Source organism: Amia ocellicauda, assembly GCF_036373705.1.
Source record: "Amia ocellicauda isolate fAmiCal2 chromosome 11 unlocalized genomic scaffold, fAmiCal2.hap1 SUPER_11_unloc_2, whole genome shotgun sequence".
In the NCBI taxonomy this organism is placed as follows: Eukaryota; Metazoa; Chordata; class Actinopteri; order Amiiformes; family Amiidae; genus Amia; species Amia ocellicauda.
The window spans coordinates 864367-883592 of record NW_027102660.1 but is presented as its reverse complement, the minus strand read 5'-3'; the positions used below and the strand labels follow the sequence as shown (position 1 = coordinate 883592).

Genomic DNA, 19226 nt, shown 5'->3' with positions numbered 1-19226 from the left:
GTCGTCGTGGTCGCCGTCATTATTATTGTTAAAGTAAAGCAGTAGTTAGATTTGTTGCTACCGTATGGTGTAGAAGGCACAATAGCTTTGTGATTGTCTGATGGTGGCACAAGACGAGCAGCAGCTGTTTGAACAAGCCATTGAACATCACCTTGTTGGGGTAAGTGTAAGTCTTGTCATAGCTCAGGGCGTTCTTCCTTTGAAAGAGTTTCCAAAGTGTCCTGATGTGCCCTTGAGCAATGCAAAATAGGTCAGTGAAAATAGAAACCTTTATCTCACAGGCTGGCCCACGGGAAACCCCTGTGCGCGTTTTACCAGCCGGCTTCGATGGGAGCCATTTGAAACACCAGGACGGGTCGGTTTCCGTAGTGTAGTGGCTATCACGTTCGCCTCACACGCGAAAGGTCCCTGGTTCGAAACCGGGCGGAAACAACCCGCGGTGCATGCGTGCCAGTGCCGTGTTACCCGTCGCCATCTCTCTGCCCCAAGGCCGGCCGTCGTTTTCTCTTCCTCGGAGTGGCAAGAAATCCTGACCTTGAGAACAAACGATCGCAGAAGGGTAGCTTTGCGAGGCACTGGAACTGACACTTTTAAAATCGATACATGTTGTTGCGTTACAATACGACCGTAGCAGGATCGGCGACATTGCTGTTACTCTTATGTAGTTGAAGGCGCAGTATAGCTCTGATAGTCTGGTGGTGACGGAAGACCACCAGCCGTTTGAACAAGCCATTCAGCATCACCTTGTAGGGCTAAACGCAGGCACTGTCAGAGCGCAGGTCGTCCTGCCTTTGAAAGAGTTTCCGAAGTGTCCCGAAATCGGTGCACTCAGAGCGTTCGTCCATCGACAGGTTGAAATTGTAAACGCTGGTGTAGCCACTTTTAATTAAAATCTGATGATGATGATGTTGTTGTTGTTATTCTTGTTGTCGTCGTAGTCGCCGTCATTATTAATGTTAAAGTAAAGCAGTAGTTAGATTTGTTGCTACCGTAAGGTGTAGAAGGCACAATAGCTCTGATAGTCTGGTGGTGAAGGAAGACCACCAGACGTTTGAACAAGCCATTCAGCATCACCTTGTTGGGTTAAGTGCAGGCACTGTCAGAGCGCAGGGCGTCCTGCCTTTAAAAGAGTTTCCGAAGTGTCCTGATGTGCCCTTTAGCAATGCCAAACAGGTCAGTGAAAATGGCATCCTTTCGCCGCACTTCAGACGCCATCTCACAGCCTAGCCGACCTGAAACACCTGAGCCCGTTTTACCAGCAGGCTTTAACGGTAACCATTTGAAGCAAGAGGCAGCGGTGTCAGTTTCCGTAGTGTAGCGGTTATCACGTTCGCCTAACGCGCGAAAGGTCCCCGGTTCGAAACCGGGCGGAAACAGCCTACTGTGGGCTGGCCCTTTTCGTCATTCTTGCCCTCGTGGTTCCCCGGAGGCGGTGGGTGTCTTTTCTTCATTGGAGTGCCCGCAATCGATGCACTCAGAGCGTCCGTCCGTCGACAGGTTGAAATTGTAAACGCTGGTGTAGCCACTTTTAATTAAAATCTGATGATGATGATGATGATGATGTTGTTGTTGTTGTTCTTGTTGTTGTTGTTCTTGTTGTCATCGTGGTCGCCGTCATTATTATTGTTAAAGTAAAGCAGTAGTTAGATTTGTTGCTACCGTAAGGTGTAGAAGACAACAGTTGGTATGGCGTGTGATATCAAAACATTCAGAATACTTTTAACCTATATAATTTATAAGCTTTGTAAAATAAACCCAAATATATCTTTTGCGGGGATAAACGCTGTTCTGAGTAGTTTGTGACTTGTTTAATACCAAACATAGCATCGCTATAAAAAAAAAAAAAAAATCACTGTAAAAGCGCTAGTTATTTTTGATCTTTATAGTTATTTTCTAGGCTCAGGTTGTTTTTTAGTGCTTATAAAGGCCTGAAATATTCTTAGTGGTTGTTGACTATAGGTCTTGATGTTTAAAAATGTTTTTTTGAGAGACCAAAAGGTTCTAATAAAAGTTTAGAGTAGAGAGGAGAGAGATCGTCTCCATCTTGGTTTCTATTTGAAATTTGATGCAGTGTCATTTTATTGGTTGGTTTTGATATGTTAATTGGTAACAGGGCGGCACAAAGGCCAGACCAGAACAATGCCTTACAAGCAGATCCGGCATGTGGCCATCAGTATAAGTATGAAGGTCTGGTCTTCAGCTCGACAGACTCATACTGACCTTTCGATTTAAGACTAAAGATCAACAATGTCCGGAAACAACATCAGCGATTCGATTTAAACGAGTTTTTAGGCAAGTCTTCAGATTCTTTTCATTGACTCAGAGCGTGTTGTGTGCATGTATTGTAAATAAGGCTATAACATCTGTTTTAAGTTCTGTAAAATAATTTTTCAGCCAGTCAACAGGAGTTAATTCCCAACGCTGAGGAGATCATCTGGAACAACGACGGTAAGATTTTTGTGTTTGCGCTCATGGGTTCTTATGCATGGGTGTGTGTGGTTTGAAGCGGCTCATTAGAGTTATGAAAACGTTTTAATATATATTAATGCCGGTCTCTTTAATTACACAGAAACTATCGAAAGGCCTGTGATTAATGTCTCCAAGGATCGACCAAGAGAAGTGGTTGTCCCTAGACAGGCTGTCTGCCGACCGGGTAAGAACTAAACCCCTGTTTGTTTGTATAACGTTTCTGTAAGATGTTTGAGTCCAGTTTTGTTAATTTTAAAAAATTATCCTGTCTAACAGTATTAAGAAACGTGGTTCGAGACAACGAAAGGCCTTCCACATCGAGGGCTTGTTTCGTTTTACCTTCGAGAACCGTAACCTTTCAAGAATCTGAAAGGCCGTCAGCCCCGGTATCTGATAGCTGTGAGTAAATATCTGCAGCCTGTAAGAGGTTAAAGCTTTTTATAAAGCGGTGTGGTTAAAGGTTAAACATGTCTCTTACCTTCACAGCGGTGCAAAAAGCTAAACCAGCCGAAAAACATAAGAAACGATTATTCTGTGGAGGTAAGTAAGATCTTTCAAACTTTAATGTTTTTAAAAGGGCTTTGTTTGCCCGTTGAGGGCTAATATTTAAGCGATGGGTGACCGTTTCCTGTAGGGCGGGGGGTTCTGGGAAAGATCTTTAGAAGTCCGGACAGGTCTAGGCTTGTTTCTGGGGAACGTGTTTAGAAATGACCGATTGCCGTACCGTCTGGTTAGGAAGTAAAGCCGTCCGAAAGGGTTTAGTAAGTTGTTTGGCTTATCTCCCGCTATTATACTTCTGTTTTAAAGTGGTTGTAGGAAAAGGCTTGAAGGTGTTCATTGTATTTAATATTTAAACAGATCGTGAAAACGTTTGTGAAACAGGAAGTCCCGGGATCAGGAAGCGTTTACACTTGGAAGGTTCGTTTAAAAATGAAATGTTGTTGTGTGTGTGTGTGTTTTATTAACAATATTACAGTTTTTAAAGAAACATTTAAGAAACAGTTTATTTACAGCGGCTTCTCTGTTTTAAATTTATTATCAAGTCCTAATAAATATATTGTCTGTAAATAATAAGGCGTTGTAGTGAATGTCTAAGGCTATTTTCAAAGGTCTAAAAAAGCTAAAGGTTTTGAATGTCCTGGACATGTTGTTTTAAGTTTGATTTCTGTCGCCGTTTAAAGATGTAAATGTAATGTATATTTTTATTCTTCCCAAGACTCTTGGGATAGTCATTCTGTGAATGAGCTATTGAGGACAATTACCCCGTCTAAGTGGGATCAAACATCTTTCCCGGTGAGATCACCGAGAGGATCCCCCACGATGGTCTTGGAGACCCCCCAACATCTACTCAGGCCACAGCCTTCTGGGGGTAATTCAACACCCCAGATTCAGCCCGCCGCATTGTCGGGCGGAACAAATACAGGCATCCAACAACCTCAGGGGTCGCCGTCAGTCAGGGCTGACACACCACCCAACGACGGCCTAGTTTCAACATCGTCCCCCCAGACCCGTTTCTTGGCTACCGAAACGCGAAACAGTAACCCCGCGCTTGGCCAGGGTGTCACCGCAAAGGCCTTCTTGGTCTCTGTCCATGAGTATACACTCACTCCCTGCCTCCTTCGACCGAGATTTACCGGAGCGACCATCGTTTGAAGCTGAGCCAGGCCACCAGCCCCCGGAGCTACTTCCTGAAGGTCGGCATGAGTTGCTACATACTTTGTTACAAAATCAAAGACTTGTGTTAGTGGGGCAAAACCTGGTGATAGAGAGCCAAAACACCCTTATTAATACCCTTACTAACGAATTGTACCGTATTTAATGTTTTAATAGACACAAAACGCCTTACTATTGTGGGTTGTTGGAAAAATAAAAAATAAATTAAAAAATGTCCTGACTTGGTAAAAGAACTCACAAACTAAAGGATTATGAACAAGCTAGGGCCCCAAAAAGACCTTCCCGAGAGAACATCCCCGGCCCTGTTGTGAACTCCTCTGATGTCCCAATGAACCTGGAACTATTACAAATGATAAATGATTTAAATAACCCCCAATTACCACCGATAGAATGTGAATTAACAGACTTACCTGTGAACCCCGACCTGTTACAGATGGTCAATGATCTAAATAACCACCTCCCACCGGTAGCGCTTATAGAGGTTCACCCCCTAGTTCACCCCGATTTGTTTGAAATGGTGGAGTCTTTGGAGGAGCTACCCCGACCAAATTCTGCCCCTATTATAAATGATTTGAAACAATTAGAACACAGGATGGCGGCAGAAGCAGCCATCACTATAAAGGAGGGTCTTGACATTAACCGGTTGGATATCTTTGAAGGACTTTTACAGGCTTTAAATGAGCCTCCTCAAAAAGGGGGTTTTGTAGATGTCAGCAGTGGGGGTGTTCGGAATGTGGAGGGTTCTGAGACTGATAAGGCTGTGGAGGACATGCTCTGTGAGAATGTAGGGGGTGAAGGCTTTGTTCAAAATGATGATGTGTCCAAGAGTACCAGTGATCCCGTGATTATAGATAGACCGGCCTATAACAATTTTGAAATGATTCAGCGTTTTACTTTTGCAGAACTTTTAAATTGTGACAATTATGCAGAAATATTTGTCAACATACACGAGGCCTTGCAGAAAATGCTTGAACAGGTTCAGACCTCGAGATGTTGTACAGTTAGAACTCAGAGGGGATGCTTTGTTTAGCAACCTATCTGCAATGCTGAGTGGAGATAATTTAGATGTCTGGCTAAAATCGAAGCGTTATTGCAAAGTAACGCAGCCATCTTAGCTGATGAAAGTCTGTCTCTGGTAATGAATGTGGTTCGTAACCCTGAGGGTGGGGCGCTTAGAAGACTGTCGAAATGCTTGAAGAACGACATAATTAGGACCAAGCTCAGGCAATTAGTGGTGAGTTCCAGTGGGGACAATAAGCTCTGTTTTGCTTACAGTTTAATAAAACTACTCACCCCCGACATGCCTGAACCCCAAGCTCTGCAAGAGGCTTTAATGCTTCATCAGAGGGCCGGCTTAAACTCTCAACAGATGGTTGCCTTTTCAGACATTACCAAGTTTGAGGAGTTGTTGTCTTTAAAAATTGTTGTGTGGTACCGTTGTGAGGTAAAGGAAGTATTTGTTAAATTTCAGACACATCCTGAAACCCATACACAGACACTGTTTCTCTTCCTAGGTGATAGACATTAATTTGGAATAAAGAGTTTGACGGCTTTTTTGGGTTGTTCGTATGTTTGTCATTGGTGTTATAAGGCCTTCAATGATAAGCTTAAGCACCGCTGTGACGGTTACTGTAACGTCTGTTTCAATCCGCAATGTCATAAGGGTTTGGCCCCTACCATCCGATGTAAAGATTGCTTAAGGATTTGTCTCTCAGCGTTCTGTTTTTCCGAGCATAAGGTACAGAGGGCCGCTGCTGAGGGGGTTAAAAAACTGAGTTATTGTGATCAAACTAAATATTGCCCGCAGTGTTGCCTCCAGTACCGTTTTCATGAGGTTAAACCACACAAATGTCTGGAGCCGAGATGCAGGATCTGTAATGCTGATTTAACCCCGGGGTCCGAACACCAGTGCTTTATTCAGCCGGTTAAAAAGGAGCCGCCGCACAACCGGTATGTCTTTTTTGCTTTTGAATGCCGGCAAGAAAACGGGGTCCACGTTGCTAATTATATACACTGTATTGACATGTTGGATCGTGAGTGGTCAGCTAGCGGTGAGAGTTGTGTCAGGGATTTCTTTACGCGGTATCGCGGTCCAAAATACCTCAATTACACATTTATTGCCCACAATGCTAAGGGTTATGATTCTTACATTTTGATGAAGTATCTGGTGGAAAATGGGGTGACCCCAAAAAAAGTAGCTCAGGGTAGCAAGATCATGTGTTTCACCGACGAAGCTTTCAACTAACGTTACATAGACTCGTTAAATTTCCTCCCCATGAAATTGAGCGCTTTGCCTAAGGCTCTGGGTTTTGAGGCTCAGAAGAAAGGTTGGTTCTGCCATTTTTTTAATACTAAGGACACTCAAAATTATCGAGGGTCCTACCCGCCCGCCTCTTATTATGGGGTTGATACTATGATGTCTCATGAGAGGGAGGAATTCTTTAAATGGTACAATACGGTTAAGTGAGGTGTTTTTGATTTCCGAGAAGAGATGGCCGCTTATTGTTAAAATGATGTGGTGATCCTTAAAGAAGCCTGTGTGCGTTTCTGCGCCGAGGTTATCAACACATCGGGTCTCGACCCTTTGCAAAGTGTGACCATAGTGTCTCTCTGCATGAAAATGTATCGGTCCAATTTCTTGCAGAAAAACACTATAGCGGTCACCACTTCTGACAACTATCGTGCTAGACAAAAGAACTTTTCGACTGTCTCCATACAGTGGCTGGAATACCTGAGTGCCCGGGATAACATATTCATCAGACATGCTTTAAATCAAGGGGAAGTCAAAATGGGGCCTTACTACTTAGACGGTTTTAGCGACGTGTTCGGGCGGCGTACCGCTTATGAGTTTGCTGGTTGTATTTACCATGGCTGTCCTCAGTGCTTCGACCCAAACACCTTTAACCCCGAAACACAAAAACTCTGCGGTGATATCTACTATGATTTCCAGGAACGAATTGAAACTTTAAAAAACACCTATGGTTTGAACGTGCTGGTGATTTGGGAACACGAGTGGACGACCCTGAAGCAACAGGATGCGGGGGTACAACGGTTTATGGAAACCTTGGACTTTCCTGAATGTCTAGAGCCCCGGGATGCGTTATTTGGGGGTCGTACCAATGCCCTCTGTTTACATTATGAGGTAAAGGAGGGTGAGAGAGTAGATTACTATGATTTCACCAGTCTGTACCCTTATGTCAACAAGACCAAAATGTACCCGGTGGGGCGTCCAACCATTGTTTATCGTGACTTTCTCGAAATCGGACATTACTTTGGATTGATCAAAGTCACCATGTACCCTCCTCGCGAGCTGTTCTTACCCGTGTTGCCTTACAGGTGTTCGGGAAAATTGATGTTCCCTCTGTGTAGAACGTGTGTGGAAACTGAAAATCAAACTACCTCTTGTCTGCACAGTGATGAAGATGACGGGTGTCTGGTGTAGCATTGAGCTTGACAAGGCGGTGGAGAAAGGTTACAGAGTCGGTAAGGTGTTTGAGGTTTGGCATTTTTCTGAAAAATCTGATACTCTTTTTGCTGATTACATTATGACCCATCTGAAAGGGAAACAGGAGGCATCGGGCTATCCCTCATGGTGTGTTGACTCCGCGGCCAAAGAGCGATACATTCAGCAATATTTTGAAAAGGAAGGGATCCGTCTAGAGCCGGGGAACATAACTGTAAACCCCGCCAAGAGACAAATGTCCAAACTGATTTTAAACAGTCTGTGGGGTAAGTTTGGGGAAAGAAATTACCGTCTAAACACAACCTTGATTAAAACCCCTGAACAGTTTATAGAATTTATGTTTTCCAAACAACATGCAGTATCACACTTTCAATTCTTAAATGACCACGTGGCACAGGTCCAGTGGAGGGCCCCTAAAGATTTCCCCACCAAACAGGGGAACGTTAATGTTTTCATAGCGGTTTTTACCACGGCTTACGCCCGGCTTGAACTGTACAACTTAATGGATCAGTTGCAGGAACGCACGCTCTATCATGATACTGACTCTGTAATCTTTGTCACCAGGCCAGGGGATTGGGTCCCTCCCCTCGGGGACTACCTTGGGGAGTTAACGAGCGAACTAGATCCTCAGGAGTTTGTTTCAGGGGGTCCTAAGACTTTTGCCTACAGAACGGCTGCGGGTAAGACCTGTATGAAAGTTAAGGGTTTCACTCTGAACCATTGTAACAACAAGCTCATTAACATCAAGTCTCTGACGACCCTGGTAGAAAGTTTTGTAACAAGAAAGACGCGCCTCCTCGTGAGATTATTACAGCCGGAAATCAGATCTATCGAAATAAAAAGGGGTACACGTTGGAAGATAGATCACTAAACAAACGGTTCAGGGTGGTGTACAATAAAAGAGTGTTGAAGACTGATTATACCACTCTGCCTTATGGATATTAGCGGTGGTTTTGATAACAGACTTCAACACCCTTTCTCCTGTATTATAGCCTGTCCCTCCAATTCGGGGAAGAGCTATCTTATAAAGAACATCATAGAAGATGTGGACACAACCGTGTCCCAAGCTCTTGACAACATAGTGTGGTGTTACTCTTGCTGGCAACCTCTCTACGATGATTTGGCTTCGAAAAAAAATAATCTGAAATTTGTGCAAGGTCTCCCCGCCTCGTTGTGTGACGATGACTTGTTCCCGCCCGGTCAAACTAATCTAGTGATCCTTGATGACCTGATGGAGCAGGCCGGTGACAACAGTGAAGTGGAAAAAGCTTTCACAAAGTACACTCATCATAGGAATTTAAGTATTATTTATTTAGTTCAAAATCTATTTTTTCAAGGTAAAAAAAGCCGCACTATTAATTTATATGCCAATTATATAATTATTTTTAAAAACCCCAGAGATAAACTACAGGTCACCGTCTTGGCTCGTCAAATGTACCCTAACCAGACCAAGTTCTTTTTGGAGGCATTTGAGGATGCCACCAAAAAACCCTATGGGGACTTGATTGCGGACTTAAAAGCACAAACCCCAGAAGACTTTCGCCTCAGAACAGGTTTGTGCCCGCCCGATTGGCCGGCAGTGTATGTGCTAAAGTAAAGGAAATACATAAGAATGTCTGTTCGGATTAAAAGAAATCTGCCACTTTTGCAAATGTTATTTGAGGGGAGCCCGCGCCATAGGAAAGCTGTGCTGGCAGGGGCCCCCTCGGATTTGATCGAGACCCTGTGTGAAATAGCTTTTAACATCTTACGCGGTAATATACCCCTAACCACTTCTCAACATTCTAAACTCAAAAAACAAAAAGCGGTTATCAAGATCATCGCTAATAAGAAGTATTCTATTAAAAGAAAAAGAAAGAAGATTAATCAAACCGGGGGTTTTATAGGACCGCTGTTGAGCATAGCCGTGCCTTTCCTAACCAGTCTTCTAGCTTCCAGAGTGGGTTAATAATGGAATATGCTCAGAAAATGTTTTTGATCCCTCAGGAGCAGCTTGAGAAACTGAGAAAAAATGTTGTCGGGCCAGAGCCCATTAGACAAACGGCCGAAAACAACCTGGACTCTGAAATGAAAGCTATACAGGCCAGGGCCGATTTAAATCAGTATTCCAAAGCTCAGTTGTATACCAACACGTTACAGCGCTACCTCCGTCTGGTTAGACAGGGTGAAAAAGATCAAAACATTTTAACTTTAACCATGGCCTCTCAAGAAAATGGTTCTGGGGCTGATGCGGGGGGTACGGTTGATAAAGATGTTGCGGTGACCGAACCTGTTGAGAGTTCAGAGGGAGATGTTGTAACGGATGTTTTGAGAAACATGCCGGCCAGAAGCAAAAGACATGCAGAATATATCCTGCACAAAATGGTTCAGAAACCGCGGGTAACGGCTTGGAATGAACAGGGTGAATTTGTTTTTAAAGGACAACTGATCAAAGGTTCACACATGTTTGATTTGTTGAAGAGTGTCACTAACACTAATAAGGTACCCGATAGTCGCCGACCTGTAGGCTGGAATGCTTTCCTACAGGCGATGGCCTGTCTGAACATGCCCCAATCAACAGTTCCTAACCAGGAAACGCGACAAAAAATCCGTCTGTGTAAAGAGGTGGAGCCTGATCTGACTCCGATATCTCATTACTCTGACCGTGCTGAGCGACCATCCTCAGGATCTATCCATCGTTGGGAAGCTTATTAATCTCATGTTTTTATTTGTCTCCCCTGTAAATAATGACCCGACAAACAATTTTTTTTTTTTTTCAAATGTTGTTCATTTATTTATACCATAAACCCTGCTTTGTATAAGAAATGTGTTGAATAAAAACAAAACTAATGATTCAAAGGCTGTTTTCATTATTTTTTCACCTTAACACGCATGACATCTTTTAAAATCCTCACAAGAACACCCCATCTGTATACATGGCTGGCTAGGGTCGTAAGTCATTGTGTTATAAGGGGGGGTCCACAGTGTCCTGACAAACTCTGCCACTTTTTTATCATTTTGGCCTAAATCCTCACTGTACAAGGCCATAATATCGGGGTATGACCTTCCTTTAGATCTATGATATAAGAAAAACACACAGTGTTGACCACAAGTGAAGGTCTGCAGACTTTGTACTTGACGACCGCTGTAAATGGTTTCTTGACAGTTGTTGAGCAGAAAGTTATTGATCTTCCGAGGGAAAGGTCTGAAATCCGGGGGGTTTGCATAGGAATCAAAAAATTCTCCACGGTGGTCCTCCCTTAGATAAATAGCCAGCCAATGTTCTCCGGGCATATTTTTAGGGTGTGTGTTGATTATGTACATTGCAGGTAAATTCTTGATCTTAAATTTAGGCAGCTGATCGCAGGCGTAGACTCCTTGAAACAGTTTCCGTGAGCCGGCAAGGGCATTCATGTTGTGGTTGAGCTCTCTGGTGTTCATTTTAATAATAATCATACAGAACGTTTCTCCTCCGATTCACCTCAATAATGTTGTCAAACACAGCATACACGACCATATTTACAGTGCGTGGTAGAGGCTGCTTGAAACGCATCTCCAAACGCATATTGACCGTCTTCATCAGTGAAAAATGTTGTCCACACTCTTCGTCAGGGGTCAGGTTGAAACCGTACAGGGTGTAACCGCTGCAGTATTCCCGGCGATCGATCAGCAGAGTTTGATCCTTGAGATGGCGACCCGTAGCCAGTACTAGACTGTCATATTCACGAACCGCATTGCCGTTTTCAAAGTCAGGTTGAAAAGGTCTGGATGGAACCTGCACACCATCGACGTACAACGCTATAAATTCCGCGTTATGTTTAAAGTTAAAGGGGTTCTTGTTGTAAACCCCGGTAAATGCATCATTATCCACGAGACCTATAATAACCTGTTTTGGGAGCTGTCCTAGAAACAGATTTTCCTGGTTCATCACCCGTGTCCCTGCGGGGATACTGTGGACTTTCATATAGACTCTTTCGATCGGGTACTCGGCGTTTGCCGTCATTAACGCCTGCGCGTGTCCTAGTTTAACCGCCGGGGAGACGGACACTTTTTTCACAAACAGCGAGGCCGATAATATGGTCAGTTTATATTTTTCCGTATCAGGGGTCATCAGACAAAAAGCATTTTTACTACGGATCATTTTAATTTTAATGTCTACCCCGTTGAGCATGAGTTTTTCTTGGAAAAATATGTCTGCATGGATATGCCCCATTAGCTCAAAGGTCCTCCCTTCTGTTGAAGAGGCCGTTCTTTTTTGCAAACCCTTATTGAGTCCCTCTGGATCCTTGTCGTCCATAGCTTCCGAGATGTCTTTGAAGAAAAGGCCGGGGCTGAACTGTTTGCTTAGGGTCTCCTCACTATAATTAAGTTTACACTCCATCATGGCTCTATAGGGGTAAGTATTGCTGCTTTGACTAATGAGCCGATCTCCCAGGGTCACATCCACCTGTGAAAACATGGTGGCCACCGGGTAATTGATGACCCCAGCGATGGCCGTATTCTCGATTGCATCGCCATCCTAATCAGTCACTTTACAGTTCATTAAAATAAATGTGTTATTCAAATCAATATAATCCTCGCCATTGCCAGCTATAAAAAACTCCAGAGGGGCCGTGTCTGAAATTGCAGAAAGAGGGGGAATCTCTACATATATGATCTTATCTATACTCGTTTGAGTGTATGGAACTGTAAACAGATCCAGTTCTGATTTGACGCATTCTTCCGATAGACTGTTGACAAAAGACATGTTTAAAAGATGTATCCTGAGGCTCTATTTTTCTTTCTTTGAGACTTTCTTTTTGCAGGTTTTTTCTTGTGCTGCTTCCTTCTCCGAGTGTTTCCACGATATGTTGGAGAATGAGAGATTCTTCGTTTTTTGTTAGCCACGGATCTTCGTCGCCCTGGTGGACACATGCTGTTTCTTCTTTTACCCCCCCTCCTCGCCATTACCATGAGACCCGAACCCTCCTGATGCTCATGGCTAGCTGCCCGGTTCATAACATTGGTGAACACGTCACTAACAATATTTTTAGCCGCTGATTTCAAGTGGGGTCTGGCTATAGCAAAGCCTCTCTTAAGCAGGGGTACGGCCATTCTAAAGAGACCATGAAAGAGTCCTCCTAGACCGGCGCCATACATTGTGGGGGCTCCTACAAAACCGGGCAAGCCGTTCCATCTTGCATCTTGTAATAATCCACATAGGCGCTAGGATCTACATAACCCCTCGAGGTAGCCATTTTAATAATGTACACACTGTTTCAGGGGTCGAAAATGTAGTTTGACATTAACTTTACCGAAGCGGAAGGGTACGTTGATATTCTGATCCGATTTTACTTCGATCGTGATGTTGTCAAAGTGGGTCATTGAGACTGGTACGTAGTGTGGTTTGTCATAAGTAATTGTGACCATGTCATTGCTTTTACCTTTAATAAGTACATTTCTCAAAAGGGGGACATAACTATCCCAGACCCTCTGGTGGGTTATGATATCCGTATACACATAAAGAGTGTAAAAGCCGCCACACCACTTCTGAGAACCTGCTCTCTGTGTCCGAATAGAACCCTAATATACGCCCCAGTTGGCCGCTGGTTTGAATGCTAATACCTGGTTTTGACACCTTGTACACTCTGTTTTTAATAGGGTTGTAATATAGCTTGATGTTGGGGGTGCCTTCTGAGAACTGTTTATGCATCTCATCTAATATTTTATCCACATTGTCATAATAACCTCCTTGTATCGTGAATGTCCATTGACTCTTTTTTACATCATCAAAAATGGCGAAAGTGGCATCCTTATCTTGTAAAACAGCCCAAGTGTAAGGATACTGTATTTCCGCCAACCCCACTTCCCACGACCCCCTTAGATCTATAGATTTTCCAAATTCCAAATATTTCATTTTTAGGGTATATATCGAGAGAGGCGTTACTGGGTAGAGTCACGTAGAAGCCTCCTGATTCGATCTTGAGTATCGAAAGTAATGCCCCCAACACACCCGCGGGCATGTTGTTATAAGGATTGAATATCGCAAACCTGTTGTTCCGGGACCCAACTATTGAACTTTTCAGGCCATCCAAGCCATTTCATCAACACATATTTTTTCCGGTTCTGGGTTTTTTCAGCTAATATCTTTTCAACTCTGTATACACTGTCTTTACCCACAATAATTTTTTGTAACTCGGCTTCGTAAAACGTTCCTTCTATATTCTCCCCGTCATAGTCTTTTAACCGGTACACGGGGGGGTCTCTAGCCAACTGTTTGGTAACTGTAAAAGTACTCCTTAGCTTTGAAACGCGAACCACATCACAGATGTTGAACTTATAAGTAGTTTTTCCCTTCTTAATAAATGGTCCGTATAATTTTTTATAGACCTTAAAAGAATTACTTTGATCCACATCTATAGGCTTCATTTTAATACTGGTGTGATACCCTTGGTTGTAAGTATCGATAAAATCCTGAACTTTATCAAAATACTTGAACGTGTTGACCGCTGTAAAATATCTCCACATTTTGGTCTTTATGGTGCGGTTAAACCTCTCCACTACCGATGCCTTAAGCTCATTACCGGTGGTGAAATGATGTATTTTGTGTCTCTTCAGTAGATTCTGAAATTCTCTGTTGAGAAACTCTTTTCCTTTATCAGTCTGCAGTTTTTTAGGACATCGACCCTGGGACAATATATCCTCAAAGGCCCTTGTCACCGCCCGACCTGTTTTATTATGTAGAATGCGAGCCCAGGCATATTTTGATAACACATCGATACACATCAACATCAATTTGTGACCATTGTTATGTTTTGATAAATTTGACATATCGACTAGATCCATTTGCCATTGTGAGTCTATGTCAGTTGCATATACGCGGTTTCTTTTAAAGTTAATCCTGAGAGGTTTATGTAAGGTATAGGCGTCTTGTTCCCGTAACCATTCTGAAACAACCACATCATTAACCTTCACTCCGGCCTCAGCGAGTCCTCTTTGAAAACCCTTCTTACCCGCCAAACCCCCAATCTTGGCTGGGTTGTAGTATAGTTCCTGCATTTGGGGAGCTTGCCGAGTCATTCTGTCAAATAACCACACAGACCCACACTATGCGCAAAGTTTTTATACAAGGTTTTTTATTCAACTTCAGGAGAGCAGATACCCCTTTTTAGACATTTGAGAAAAGTATAACATACACAACAATTTTTTCTACGGTCCAGACAAAAAGAAATCAGATGATTGGTTACTTGATCTATATCAACAAATATACCTGTTTCTTTATCTTGTAGGCACACACCTCAGTTACATATGTAAATAAAACAACAATATGACCTATTTTAAAAGTAAACAGAGGTGTATTAAACATGCTCAGTAAAAGGTCATACAGATGTTGATGAAATGGCCTAATATCATTCTTGGCCCCCTTGAGCGCTTCATCCCAGTGTTCGTACCCCCCGGTCTTTGTTACAGCAGCCATTAACTTTTCCAGGTTTGAAAGTTGATCCTCATCGATGGTTAAATCTGTAGAGAAAAGGCTCGCGTTGGCTACTTTTCTGTCAAGCACATGGTGTAATAGCGCTCTCAGGTTAGCTGCAGAGTGTTGATGACAGAACCAGTTGCAGAAGCAGTCCAGGGTCTGAGGTCTTGGAGAGTAACCGCAGTCAAAGGGTTCCAGAGTGTATACAAAATCTGGGGAATAGAACCAGGGGTGATCCCGGGTTTGAAGAGGCCTGTAGAGCCTGTCGACGTCCGCAGCTTTCAGGTAAGACATTCTCTTTAATTTTAAACCATGATTGAATTGTTGCGCCTTTTATCCTATCTCTTCACTACGTCACGACACACCGCCCTCTTAGAAGAGAGTAGCCCCTGAGCCGTCAGACCCCCCTCCAAAACCCCACACGTCGTCTGTTTTATCATCGTCGTCGTCATTCAAGGGGGATATATAATCCATAATCCAGCATATTCTCCTTCTAACCAAATCCAGTTGCGAACATTTGGTCAAGATGTCAAAACCATCATTTATACAGTTTATGACCTCTTTCAAGAACGGCCAGTCCACGGCGTCAAACATAATTTCCGTAACCTGTTTTTCTGGATCCTCCACACCCCCTTCAATAGGGTTTGTAATCAGGGTACTGCTAAACAAAACCTTACGATCTGTAGTTAGAGATAGACTCTTCACCACTCTACCGTAGTTCTGCAAGCTTTCCCATTCACACCTTTCAAAACCCTGAGTCGGAGACTCCATTTCGCATTCTCTTGGACCCTCTTGCAAGCCTTCTAGAGTCTTATCCACAAGCCCCAGATCTCTCCAGGCCATCACCTTCAACCAGTCCTCATAAGAGTATTCAATTACCGTCTCAAAAGGTTCCAACGTACCCTCCTTCTCTCCCAAAGCAAAAAGCTCCACTCCAACATAGCTGGGATCCCTTTTAAAGCGGTAACCCCGTCGAGCCCCCCAGAACAACACCCAGGAGCGTTCAATCTTCAAATTGGTGAGTACAGGAACCCTTGCCCGGGATTGTTTCTTGCGGGGTTTCATGTTGATGTCGCTGGACATGTTGAAGAAGCGGGATGTTTCTGATGCTGAGAATTAAAGAGGTATTGCCTAAAAGCAGCGCGGGTTCTTAAATAGAGAGGAGAGTTTCGGGGCGTTGCCTTCAGAGGGGTGGGGGTATTTATGGGTGGCCTTGATGTTCAGGGTTTTATGGGTGTACACTTTCTGACGGATATGACGTAGGAATAATTAAGGAAATAACTCTACCTAAAATCACGCCCCCCAATTATGACGTAGGAATATTAATAAGCTTAGGGCATACGTCATAACAAAATAGGCCGCGCCCAAAAAACCCTACTATCTACTCTTATGTAGTTGAAGGCGCAGTATAGCTCTGATAGTCTGGTGGTGACGGAAGACCACCAGCCGTTTGAACAAGCCATTCAGCATCACCTTGTTGGGCTAAGTGCAGGCACTGTCAGAGCGCAGGGCGTCCTGCCTTTGAAAGAGTTTCCGAAGTGTCCTGATGTGCCCTTTAGCAATGCCAAACAGGTCTGTGAAAATGGCATCCTTTCGCGGCACTTCAGACGCCATCTCACAGTCTAGCCGACCTGAAATGCCTGAGCCCGTTTTACCAGCAGGCTTCAACGGTAACCGTTTGAAGCAAGACGTGGCGGTGTCAGTTTCCGTAGTGTAGCGGTTATCACGTTCGCCTAACACGCGAAAGGTCCCCGGTTCGAAACCGGGCGGAAACAGCCTGCTGTGGGCCGGCCCTTTTCGTCCTGTTTGCCCTCGTGGTTCCCCGGAGGCGGTGGGTAGCTTTTCTTCATTGGAGTGCCCGAAATCGGTGCTCTCAGAGCGTCCGTCCGTCGACAGGTTGAAATTGTAAACGCTGGTGTAGCCACTTTTAATTAAAATCTGATGATGATGATGATGATGTTGTTGTTGTTCTTGTTGATGTTGTTGTTGTTGTTGTTGTTCTTGTTGTCGTCGTAGTCGCCGTCATTATTAATGTTAAAGTAAAGCAGTAGTTAGATTTGTTGCTACCGTAAGGTGCAGAAGGCACAATAGCTCTGTGATTGTCTGATGGTGGCACAAGACGAGCAGCAGCTGTTTGAACAAGCCATTGAGCATCACCTTGTTGGGGTAAGTGTAAGTCTTGTCATTGCTCAGGGCGTTCTTCCTTTGAAAGAGTTTCCAAAGTGTCCTGATGTGCCCTTGAGCAATGCAAAATAGGTCAGTGAAAATAGAAACCTTTATCTCACAGGCTGGCCCACGGGAAACGCCTGTGAGCGTTTTACCAGCCGGCTTCGATAGGAGTTATTCGAAACACCAGGACGGGTTGGTTTCCATAGTGTAGTGGCTATCACATTCGCCTAACGCACGAAAGGTCCCCGGTTTGAAACCGGGCGGAAAGAGCCTGCTGTGGGCCGGCCCTTTTCGTCCTGCTTGCCCTCGTGGTTCCCCAGAGGCGGTAGGTGGCTTTTCTTCATTGGAGTTCCCGAAATTGTTGGACTCAGAGCGTCCGTCCGTCGACAGGTTGAAATTGTAAACGCTGGTGTAGCCACTTTTAATTAAAATCTGATGATGATGTTATTGTTCTTGTTGTTGTTGTTGTTGTTCTTGTTTTTCTTTTTGTCGTCGTGGTCGCCGTCATTATTATTGTTAAAGTAAAGCTACCGTAAGGTGTAGAAGGCACAATAGCTCTGTGATTGTCTGATGGTGGCACAAGACGAGCAGCAGCTGTTTGAACAAGCCATTGAGCATCACCTTGTTGGGGTAAGTGTAAGTCTTGTCATAGCTCAGGGCGTTCTTCCTTTGAAAGAGTTTCCAAAGTGTCCTGATGTGTCCTTGAGCAATGCAAAATAGGTCAGTGAAAATACACTCACCTAAAGGATTATTAGGAACACCATACTAATACTATGTTTGACACCCTTTCGCCTTCAGAACTGACTTAATTCTACGTGGCATTGATTCAACAAGGTGCTGAAAGCATTCTTTAGAAATGTTGGCCCATATTGATAGGATAGCATCTTGCAGTTGATGGAGATTTGTGGGATGCACATCCAGGGCACGAAGCTCCCGTTCCACCACATCCCAAAGATGCTCTATTGGGTTGAGATCTGGTGACTGTGGGGGCCAGTTTAGTACAGTGAACTCATTGTCATGTTCAAGAAACCAATTTGAAATGATTCAACCTTTGTGACATGGTGCATTATCCTGCTGGAAGTAGCCATCAGAGGATGGGTACATGGTGGTCATAAAGGGATGGACATGGTCAGAAACAATGCTCAGGTAGGCCGTGGCATTTAAACGATGCCCAATTGGCACTAAGGAGCCTAAAGTGTGCCAAGAAAACATCCCCCACACCATTACACCACCACCACCAGCCTGCACAGTGGTAACAAGGCATGATGGATCCATGTTCTCATTCTGTTTACGTCAAATTCTGACTCTACCATCTGAATGTCTCAACAGAAATCGAGACTCATCAGACCAGGCAACAACTGTCCAATTTTGGTGAGTTTGTGCAAATTGTAGCCTCTTTTTCCTATTTGTAGTGGAGATGAGTGGTACCCGGTGGGGTCTTCTGCTGTTGTAGCCCATCCGCCTCAAGGTTGTACGTGTTGTGGCTTCACAAATGCTTTGCTGCATACCTCGGTTGTAACGAGTGGTTATTTCAGTCAAAGTTGCTCTTCTATCAGCTTGAATCAGTCGGCCCATTCTCCTCTGACCTCTAGCATCAACAAGGCATTTTCGCCCACAGGACTGCCGCATACTGGATGTTTTTCCCTTTTCACACCATTCTTTGTAAACCCTAGAAATGGTTGTGCGTGAAAATCCCAGTAACTGAGCAGATTGTGAAATACTCAGACCAGCCCGTCTGGCACCAACAACCATGCCACGCTCAAAATTGCTTAAATCACCTTTCTTTCCCATTCAGACTTTCAGTTTGGAGTTCAGGAGATTGTCTTGACCAGGACCACACCCCTAAATGCATTGAAGCAACTGCCATATGATTGGTTGGTTATTGAACAGGTGTTCCTAATAATCCTTTAGGTGAGTGTAGAAACCTTTATCTCACAGGCTGGCCCACGGGAAACGCCTGTGCGCGTTTTACCAGCCGGCTTCGATGGGAGCCATTCGAAACACCAGGACAGGTCG

The 19226-nt window shown here is 44.0% G+C and overlaps 3 non-coding genes across 3 annotated transcripts; all 3 read left to right on the top strand.

Moving 5' to 3' along the window:
* Positions 1–359: 359 nt before the first annotated feature.
* Positions 360–432, top strand: trnav-cac (transfer RNA valine (anticodon CAC)). Its single transcript has one exon. It is a non-coding gene; the product is annotated as a tRNA-Val (tRNA).
* Positions 433–1303: 871 nt separating this feature from the next.
* Positions 1304–1376, top strand: trnav-aac (transfer RNA valine (anticodon AAC)). The gene has a single exon. It is a non-coding gene; the product is annotated as a tRNA-Val (tRNA).
* Positions 1377–16743: 15367 nt separating this feature from the next.
* Positions 16744–16816, top strand: trnav-aac (transfer RNA valine (anticodon AAC)). Its single transcript has one exon. It is a non-coding gene; the product is annotated as a tRNA-Val (tRNA).
* The last annotated feature ends 2410 nt before the right edge of the window (positions 16817–19226 follow it).